This window comes from Limulus polyphemus, unplaced genomic scaffold (genome assembly GCF_000517525.1).
Source record: "Limulus polyphemus unplaced genomic scaffold, Limulus_polyphemus-2.1.2 Scaffold25, whole genome shotgun sequence".
In the NCBI taxonomy this organism is placed as follows: Eukaryota; Metazoa; Arthropoda; class Merostomata; order Xiphosura; family Limulidae; genus Limulus; species Limulus polyphemus.
In genome coordinates this window covers 1511908-1522449 of record NW_013665635.1, presented here as the reverse complement: position 1 = coordinate 1522449, position 10542 = coordinate 1511908, and the positions used below count along the sequence as shown (strand labels likewise).

The 10542-nt window shown below is 34.3% G+C and overlaps 1 protein-coding gene across 2 annotated transcripts in view; it reads left to right on the top strand.

The window, feature by feature from the left end:
* Nucleotides 1–10542, top strand: part of LOC111085726 (elafin-like) — a 38371-nt gene that overhangs the window by 6800 nt on the left and 21029 nt on the right. For both annotated transcript variants that reach the window (XR_002610542.1, XR_002610541.1), the window contains exon 2: nt 8548–8639. The gene's annotated coding sequence lies outside the window, so the exon portion shown is untranslated. The remainder of the gene's footprint in view (nt 1–8547; nt 8640–10542) is intronic.

Sequence of the window (10542 nt, the reverse complement as noted above, 5' to 3'; positions counted from 1 at the left end):
ATCGACTTTTACTTAACTAGTAAATCCAAAGTACAATTTAACTACTAAATCTAAAGTATCTTTTAACTCGGTTTCAGACCATTTAACATTCTAATACGTAGCAGTTTGTACACTTGTTTTATTCTTATTGTTAAGTAAGTCCCCCAAACTACTGATACTAGCAGTTTGTACACTTGTTTTATTCTTATTGTTAAGTAAGTCCCCCAAACTACTGATACGTAGCAGTTTGTACACTTGTTTTATTCTTATTGTTAAGTAAGTCCCCCAAACTACTGTTTTATATCTACAGAATTTAACAATTCATAAAATATCTGGGGGAAAATACAACTAAAATTAATTGTTGAGATAAGTCTGGCTTCATGTAATAGCTAGAATGGTCGGGCTGCGGATAGAGAGGTCTAAGATTCGAGCTGGCAATATGGTTCTGAAGTCATTATAATTGTAACAGGAAAGTCAACCCCGTAATTTAATTAGGGATAGTCGTGTAAGTGGTGGGTGCTGCTGATTGGTTGCCCTCCTTATGGTGAGCAGCACTAAATTAGTGATATCTATGACTCAACCATGGGGTCTTTAATCTGTGTATTAGTATTAGCCTATTTGCCTCATAATGCGCTGTCTAGGTTGAAAATACCAAATTAACAATGTGTATTCAACAATATGGTCAATTGTCAAGTAAATGCTTCACCAAAACAGACTACAGTTTCAGTAGAAATAAATTTCAAAAATATACATAAATGGTAAGTACCAATCATTTCAATCAGGTAACTGGAAGTGGATTATAATATTTTGAGCCTTCTTGATATTTGATTGTGGGTCACATTTTTACCACAGTTTTTGTATGGAACTAGCTAGTTTGCTCAAAATTTACTATATCGTTATTTGCTTCATTTTATTAATTTCCGTCCAATGTAGCCAATATCTCCAGACTTTCAGTCTTATCTATGAAACATTTTAGACATCATGTTATAAGCATTTTAGCACACAACAAAATACTTTTAACAGTTTCATTTGTTTGTTGTTTTGTGTGAGCGAACAAAGATTTGAAGTTGAAAAAATTAAACTTGCATTATATTTTTATATGCAATCATCTGTTGGTCTTTGTAATCTCAGTAAAAAAAAATATATTAGTAGGCTTAACTTCTTAAACTTTGAATCTTTCGGTAATGAATACGTTGGTAATTAGTCAACAAAGCTTAGACAAGTATAAGAAAAAGTAAAGTACTTAAGCCTTGCCTTGCAACCTCTCGTTTTCAGACACTAGAGTTTCCTCCAGATGGCTTTATATCAACGAACTACTCTTTATGTTTTTCTTTGTATTAAATCAATAGTGTGTATTATCCTATCGTTGAGTTATGTTGAATAAATCCATATATAATGGAATAATTTAATCCACTAATATCGTACCGCCTTCCGTATCTTTAGTTGTAGATGTAGCTGTTTCATTTTTCATGGTGAAGAAATAATAGTCATTGTAGAAAAGACCCAAGTCTGCAAAGTCCCACTACACTAGCCGGTAACATTGATGTAACGTGAGACAGACACGTTTCCACGACGAAACACTAGACTCCTGTTATCAAATTGAGAAATAGATGTAAAACAAAAACAAAAAAAAGCAGGATATTGCAACGCAGCTAATTTGATAAGGCATGGTCTCCTTCGCCGCTTCAACTTCACTTAGAGCAAGGCTATGTCGATGAATTTTCTTTAATAAAACAAATCGCAAAGAGCCTTGTGTTTAATTTAAGCAAATTTTCCTGTGATTGTAGACTCCACATAAAAAATTCAAATTCTGCTAAGAAAGTTAAGCGCTTCTCCAATAGCAATATATTTTTGAATAGAGTTGTTTAAACATTTGTTTAACAACAAGTAAAAGCTATATGTACATTTACAAGTAATGCACATAATGTATTAAAGTGAAGAAAAACCAGAAAGTTTCTACGTGTTGAATTTTGAATGATTGCAAATAAAAGCTTTTTTGTTTCCGTTTTTATTCTATCTTTTACTAAAAGCATTAGTACAGCAAGTCTTTGGTTTTTCTACAAGTTATTCCAGCATAAGAGTCAGAGAGTATCTCATGTGTTACGGTAACTTATGAATCAAACTATAGCGGTTGTGGAAATGAAAAAAAGTTACAAGGGGTCAAGTCACATCACCTTTCTCGTCTTGTCATAACCTAACATTTAGCTGACGTTACCAATGATAAAAATTTCCCCAAATTAGACATCTGCGCCTTCCCGGTTGCTCAGAGGTAAGTCTGAGGGCTTATAACGACAGAATTGGGTTTGGATACCCGCGTTAGTCAGAACACAGATAACAGGCCTTTTGATATCGAACTATGACGTAAATGTTTTTTATGCGTGGCACTATGATGGCTTCGTCTCTACCCCTCCCCCGAGACAACCAATCAGCGTGAAATGTCTAGGGTATCGTCCTAACTCCTTCTGTCATCTGCAGGAAATCCAACCCCGAAAATTTACAGTTGACCCCCCGAAGGACAATTCTGAACAAAAACTCCACTAGGAAAATAATTTGAATACTACGAGTACTAAAAAATCTTATGAATAAAACAAAAATCAATAATAATAATAAGATTAAGCTTCAAACTGATTTATCAAATAAAAATATAGTACGCATCGTTAAATGAATTAACAATAAAAAAGAATTAATTAGCCTTCTCAGCTGTTAGCTTTCTTCTGGAGAGAAGAACGTGATCCACAAGAAGAGAACTTGGATAAACAGATACAAAGTGAAGGATTGTGTTATCCAAAATTTAGGGCTTTACGAATGATCATTTCAAGTGAAATAGAAATTTAAAGTGAAGTGAAGAAGGATTTCCATTTTCGGAGCTGTATTAATAAAAAAAAATTATAAATAAGCTTAATGCATAACATATTTATTATTCTGTAAGCTGGTGATATAAAGTAAATTTGCCGCTACGAATCACAAGTGTTAACATGAATACTCTGTAGTTGATAGCGACTAGAAACATCTTTAAAGAATATGACACATAATGCTCTGAACACACGGTTTTAAAGCTTTGTAACAAACAAATTTTTGATCATATGATTATAAAATTTTGCGTGAATTTAGTTTATTTGTATTTCTCAAAAAATGTTTCTTTGCTTTAAATATAAATTTGTTTGTTTGTTTTTGAATTTCGCGCAAAGATACACGAGGGCTATCTGCGCTAGCCGTCCCTAATTTAGCAATGTAAGACTAGAGGGAAGGCAGCAAGTCATCACCACCCACCGCCAACTCTTGGGCTACTCTTTTACCAAAGAATAGTGGGATTGACAGTCATATTATAACGCCCCCACGGCTGAAATGGCGAGCATGTTTGGTAGGACGGGGATTCGAAACAGCGACCCTCAAATTCCGAGTCGAGCATCTTATCCACCTGGCCATGCCGGGCCTTAAATATAAATATAAGTAGTAGTTTTTTAACTGATAATAAAGACTTTGAAATATATAACTGATATATTGCCCATCAGTTATAAATTAAAATAGGTGGTAGCGAACTAAAAGTGTCAACTAGATGATACTTTTATGGTACACTTGTTGTGCCATAGCAGTTTTTGTTAAACTTGAAGGCTCCGTGTGCTCTGTATGACCGGTAAAATAATAAAGATCTGGCTAGAATACTAATTCATCTTGAAAACCAAACAATGTAAAAAATATAGATAGTCTGTGTCAATTACAAAATATATTGTTTAAACTTTAGATCTTCACATAGTATACTTTTAACAACTGTTGTGGCATGTACGTTTTTTACAAGAATGATTACAATTATTTGTGATAAAACATTAGTATCAGACTTATTACAATTTTAAACACTACATTCTTAATCAGTCCCTTATGGATTTTCATGAATTAGAAGAGTGTATAATATTTTACTAGTGTTTCAATGTGCAATTAGCTATATTAGCTGTATGTGTCTTCTTTTTTCATTGCTTTACATAGATATCATACACCTTGATATTGCTTGTGCTCAATAATCTAGTTTTTCAGCCTATGTAAAACCTAGGACTGATTCTCCACAAAAGGGTGTGACTTTGTCATTTTTCCTAACGTGACCCAACATTACTCTCAAGCGATACAATCTTTAAAAATTAGTAACCTTCTCGACAATGTTACCTTGAGCATTTTGAACAGGAAACAAGCATTTGATCAACTTCATAATTAAAAGAGAATTCATTATCGTAATTTGAAAAAATAATTACCTTAATTGATTAATTTAAAGGTTAATAATGTATATGTCTACTTTAAAGTGTCATATTTAAGATAGTGCATTCTCCTTAAAGAATTATGTACAGAATGTGCACGAGGCCTAATTGTAACAACACGAAATAATTCCAATTTTGGTCTTTAATTAAAAAGAAAAAACTGTATGTGCTTAATGAATTTTACTTTTCTTTGTCCTAAGGAATTTTCTCAAGATATTAAGCAGCTGTTACTTTGAATTGATCCAAGAAGAAACAATATATATGTTGCTTCATATATTCGACTGCCATAAGGAATTTTCTCAAGATATTAGGCAGCTGTTACTTTGAATTGATTCCAAGAAGAAACAATATATATGTTGCTTCATATATTCGACTGTCATAAGGAATTTTCTCAAGATATTAGGCAGCTGTTACTCTGAATTGTTTCAAGAAGAAATAGGATGCGTGTTGCATAATTATTCGACTATTTTCTTAAACCCATAATTGAATAGAGTTGTTTAAACATTTGTTTAACAACAAGTAAAAGCTCTATTCAATTATGTACCAGCTGCCCAGTGTCGGCTAACAATATGAAGAATTAAATTATGGCGGAATGCTACAAGTTCTTCAAATACCTATAGAATGATAGGTTTATTTTTTGTGAGTGTAAAACATTTAAATACACCATTTCGATTTCTTAAACCCAGTTGAAGTACTAGAAAGAAAGGATATGGAAGTTTGGAAACAAATGATCACTAATATCATTTTCTCGGCCTTTCCGGATATAGAGGATTTTATATCTATAGCACATTTATGCTTCAGAGGGTAAAGCCTTTATTACCTGTCTTTAAAGAAGTAAAAAAGTGAAAACCGTTTAGAAACGGGCTCCCATGTCACCGTTTAAACGACGAGATTGGAAATATCTTTTATGTTTTGTACCATCACCTTAAATTTGGTGCTTCCTAATGTTTGTAAATAGAATCTATCAGGTTTTCGTAAAGAATTATTTAATTATCATTCCTTGACAGTGTGTCTTTTCTTATAAAAAAAACTTAAGCTCTCTCCTACTACCATTAAGACTGTTAGAAAAAGATAATTATACGAAAAATTGAAAAATAATCTTGACAAATTAGGCTTAAAAACCCGAAATAAAATAAAACTCACGTTCTCTTTATCACTTGTGGCCAACAAAATGACGTACATCAGACGAGATTAAAGCCTTTAATTAATTATAAAGTGTATGCCAGTAGGGAAATAACATCAAAAATTGTTTATACTAAGTTTTCAGTGGGCTTATAACAATAGTAAGGCTCGGTGATAATCTATTAATTGTTGTAGCTTACTAATGCATGAAGACAATTTGTACATCATTAAATATGTCTCATAATCCTATATAATCTTCTTTTTCATGCTTTACGTATTTTAAGGAGTACAAAAGTGTAATTTAATATAAATTCAGACTAAAAGCATGCTCTCACGTGGCCGTGCTTATCGCCGACTAAATATAGACATGTATACACACACACAAATGTTCGATTTATTCCAAATATTTGCTCAAAGCTACACGTCGCCCTTAATTTTGAACTGATACACTAAAGGTAATGCAGGTAATCAACAGTACTCATAGCTAAGTCTCTTGGGTTACTCATGTCTAATCGAATAATGGAATCTGATCGTCACTCTTATAGCACACTCACGATAGGTGGAGCGTGTTTTTGCGGAAACAGTTTTTGAACTATGAATCCCGTTAAATAGTGTCGAAATTATGTCTCTCATAATTTCGTGGATCTTTGATGAACTTCAATTTTGATTTGCCTGATAATTTTATTAATTTAACTGGAACTGTTTGCCAGAGAATGAACTAAGATGAGATTTAAAAAAAAAAATGTTGAAATTACGTTTATCTTCATCAGCTGGGCCATTATTAACTTTATATAGTCATAGCCTTTATATGATTTTTAGCCTCTACTGGCTCAGCGGTAAATCTGAAGGTTTATAACTGTAAAAACTGTTTTAAGATGCAATACTCGTGGAGAACGCAACACAGATAACCCATTGTGCAGCTTGGCGCTTAACAACAAACAAACAGACAATTGTACAAATATTAAATATAAAAATATTCTTTTATAAATAAAACCCTTTTTTGTTAGTCATATATTGAAAATATACTTTCGAAACGGACTTACCTCCTTTCACACAACGGCTATCTCGATTGTCGTCTGCCCTCTGAGCATTGCTAAAAGTCTTTTTTAGTAATCAGCGCACCAGCCTTCTTACTCCACCAGATTCGCGCCATTTCTGAACATATACATATCATGTGATTACTTTCCACCAGTAGTATTGTATCACCTATAACCACGCAGCTAACTCTCTCTGCTATTTTCACTCAATCCTCACTTTCTCAATTGGCATGACTTCACGTTTTGCATCCTTCCTTCTCAATCCATGAAACCTTCTTCCATGACCATTTCCCACTGATGTTAGTATACCTCCAACTTTGGTCTCTTCACCATGGTTTCTGTCCTTCTCATCCTTCCTTCCTTCTTCTTCCTTCCCTATTCTTCACCTCTCGAGTGGCCTTGTCTAACTCTTTCTGTTTCTTCTGGGTTTTGTCTTCACCTGTCCATTCCCTTCTTTCCATTCCGCTGCTTTGCCTATTGGAATCTCAATGTGTATCTTTATGCCCTTTCCCGTCCTACATTTCAGCCTTTGTCTTAATGTTACATCTACTTCCCCTCCCTCACGACCTAATTCCTTTCCTCTTTGCTTGAATTTTCGTTGTTCAGATTTTTATACCATTCATATTACCCACATCCTTACTTTCTATGTCATCCTTTATCCTGACTTCAATCCTTCCTCCCTAGGACCTATGCTACCCGTGACTGTGTTCTGACTTTCCCACCCATTTCCTTGCTTTACATTTTCCACCTGTACTTCCATTCCAATCCAAATAAGCCCCTTTGTCTGGTTTGTTCCTTCAGTTGTTATGTGCCACATTCTACCTCCTTTTTGGGTTCGCATTCCTGACTCCTTATTCCCTGGAACCCTTCAGTTTCCAGTGTTCTGTAACTTGTTACTCTCAATGGTTGGGTTTGTCAACTCATCCGGCTGGCTTATTTGGACTTGTTAATTAATGGAAGATTGTCATCTCTACAACGTCTGTTCGCATCAAATTCCTCACATTACCACGTCCTTTGATACTTGCCTTTGCCTTCTTTTGAAAGAGCTAATTCAGCTGGAATGTGAATTACTCCCAATACCTTCGTTGTTCATTACCTGTGAGACCTGGCAGATATCATTTTCCTCCTGTGGTGATTCTACACATATCCATTCGCTTTTCACTGGGATAAGTCTTGTCGCTTCCTTTCATCTATGTTTTTTTTTCAGCTTCTCTAATATTAGCATCATCTTTACGGATCCAACTATATAATGCGCATTGTAGAGATGGGGTGTTTCTGTATGACCACTAGGTGTATTCCTGGTGGTGTATATGTATACCTATATATTAGAAATTATTAAAACTATATCTTTTGTGGACCATCACTCACGGACTTCATGAGTAAAACAGAAGGGGATTTCTGCCCATCCCTGCCAATCCGTTAATTCCTCAATTGGGTTTAGTCTGCTTTTCAAAATAGGGACACACAGTCACCCATTGCACTGTCTCCTGTGTGACGTTCCTCCAGACTCCCCACCACCTTTTTTCTTCTAGTTGAACATGGGAGTCCTTATCCTTACCACTCTCAATTCCCAGTTGCTTCACAAAGATCGATCTGTGCCGTGTCCACCACGAGCATCGAAAACCAGTTAAGTTTTCATGACAAAATAAAAACTTCTAAAAAAAAAATGTCTTATAGGTTCTTAATGAATGTTAGTGCCAGAACTCAATTTTTAGGAACTAATTTTGATAAAAATTTATTCTATAAATAACATTTGGACGTAAAAAATATTCGATATACAAGAACTTAGCGACAATGTGATGGAGGATCTTTTTTTTTTCAAAAAAAATTTTGACCTTGTCTTCCACTCCCCTTCGAATAAATCATTGTATTAAACAAGGCTATAATACGCACTTGACTTGTAAGACTAAAGCTTAGTGAAAATATACAAAACACCCGCAATATCCTCTTTTGGATATGTTACCCCTATTCTAGACAATGTCAAACTAATTGATACAAAATAGATTTATTGGGATTATAATTCAACTGCCTGTATATACTTCAGCAGTTATCTTACATTAATTTGTTTCCTTACAGCATTTAAAACTAGACTTAAAATGAACTGTAAACATATAATCAGCGTAAATGAAAGGGTTTTATAATTGTGTTGTTGTTGTTATTTTTAGCGACACAATGAGTTATTTGCGCTCTGTACACCACATGAAATCGTACTCCTGAAGTTCTTCACCTTGCCACTAACCCACCAGAGGACCGGTTGGTAATGGAAAAATAAAAGAAAATGTTAAAACTTTATTTCACTCTATGATTTATTTATCATTTATCAAATCTTGATTGCATTTATAGTTTATCATTTTAATCGTATTATTTTTGTACCCTCATATTTATTGCCATGATGTTTGTTTGTTTTTTTGTATTTTGAGCAAATTCTACTATTCTTTTTCATTTCTATATTTATTATTGATGTTCGTCTGTTGTTTGTCTGATTGGTTATATTTATTTTCCTATATTTTTAAAACTTGATTTATGGTATTATACTTCTACTTTATTGGTCGACTAATTTTGTCATTTTAAAAGTTTTAGTAATGTATTATTTTTATTAACTCTGTTTAAAACATAATAATAATCATTTTATAGATATATATCATAATTATTATTGTAGACTAGACACTAGTTACAAACCGTTAAAACTAAAAATGCCTTGTGATATAAGTGCAAATCTGTTTGTTTAGCCCCCCCCCCCAGTGACACAGCGGTATGTCTGCGGACTTACAAGGCAAAAACCCGGTTTTCGATACCCGTGGTGGGCAGAGCACAGATAGCCCATTGTGTAGCTTTATGCTTAATTACAAACAAACTGTTTGTTTATTAGTTTTTTTAGCGTTAAGCTGCACAATGGGCTACCTGCGCTATGTCCGGCATGGGGATCGAGCCCCTTGCCGCAGAAACGTGCTCCGCACTTTTGGGCCGCGGGTGCGCCATAAGAGTGACCGTAAAATCTTCCTGTTTGGTCAGAAAAGAGGATCCGAAGAGTTGGCAGTTAGTGTTATTTGTCTATCTGCCGTCCTTTCTAGATTATCAGCTCAAAATTAGGGACTACTACGTGCAGATAGCATTTGTGTAGCTTCGCGCATAAATTCTGTAACAAACGAACGAATATACTGTCTGGATCATAAAATAAATGTATATTAATTATGAAGGATGCCCTACAACAACTTGCCGTTATAAAAAGATACAATAGGGAATAAGCAAACATATCTGTACCACAATCTTTCTGTCTTACCAATCGATAAACAACCATATAAATCTGCTGACTCTAACTTGATTATAAGATGGAATAGGAAATAAAGTGTTTGTCACAATTTTCTTAAATGAGCTAGATTAATATTGCCATTCTGTATGTATGGGTATATCTATGTCTTTTTAGAAAAGATGCGGCCAGAAGGAATGCATTGAAGATAATGACCAACTGCTGCCAAAGTATTGATAGCGGTAAATATGGAAAATCATTACACCAAATTGTCACCACGCCGGATCGTACAATTTGCTCTCATTCAACACTATCATGATTTTGATAGCCCAACATTTACACTTTTCAGATTGGTCAAATGAGCTGTCAAAGAGACAAAAATCTAGTTGTTCGGGTTATCAGACAATGCAGGATATCGTCTTTGAAACAAGTGTACAATGCCTTTATTTCACCCATTATAATCACATGTAAGTTGGAACCATCTGTGAAGTCTGTACATAAAACTTCCCATGAATCCAGGCACATTAAGAGCGTTTTATCACCCTTGAAATATCCTGCATTAACATCATGTTGATTCATGTAAAGCCCGTCAGTAATGGATTCTTGGGAACAAGTTGAGAGTTGTTTGAGTGATGAGAGCAGCTTCGCCCATTTTCAAGTCTGAGTGATTGCATAAAAATTCCAGCTAATTGTATTTTAGTGTCTTCTGTTCGTCGAGTAGTGACATACAAAATTTGTTTGTGGGTCATTTTTATACATTCTGAAATATAGTGTAAATGCGATTCACACATATATTTCCAAAGGAGTAAATACGACCTTTATTCACAGATGCCTTTTTTTTCATTGTTAAGTCGTTCATATGCAAGTTTCCACAATAATTAAAGCTTCTACGAAAGTGATGCTTTGATGTTTT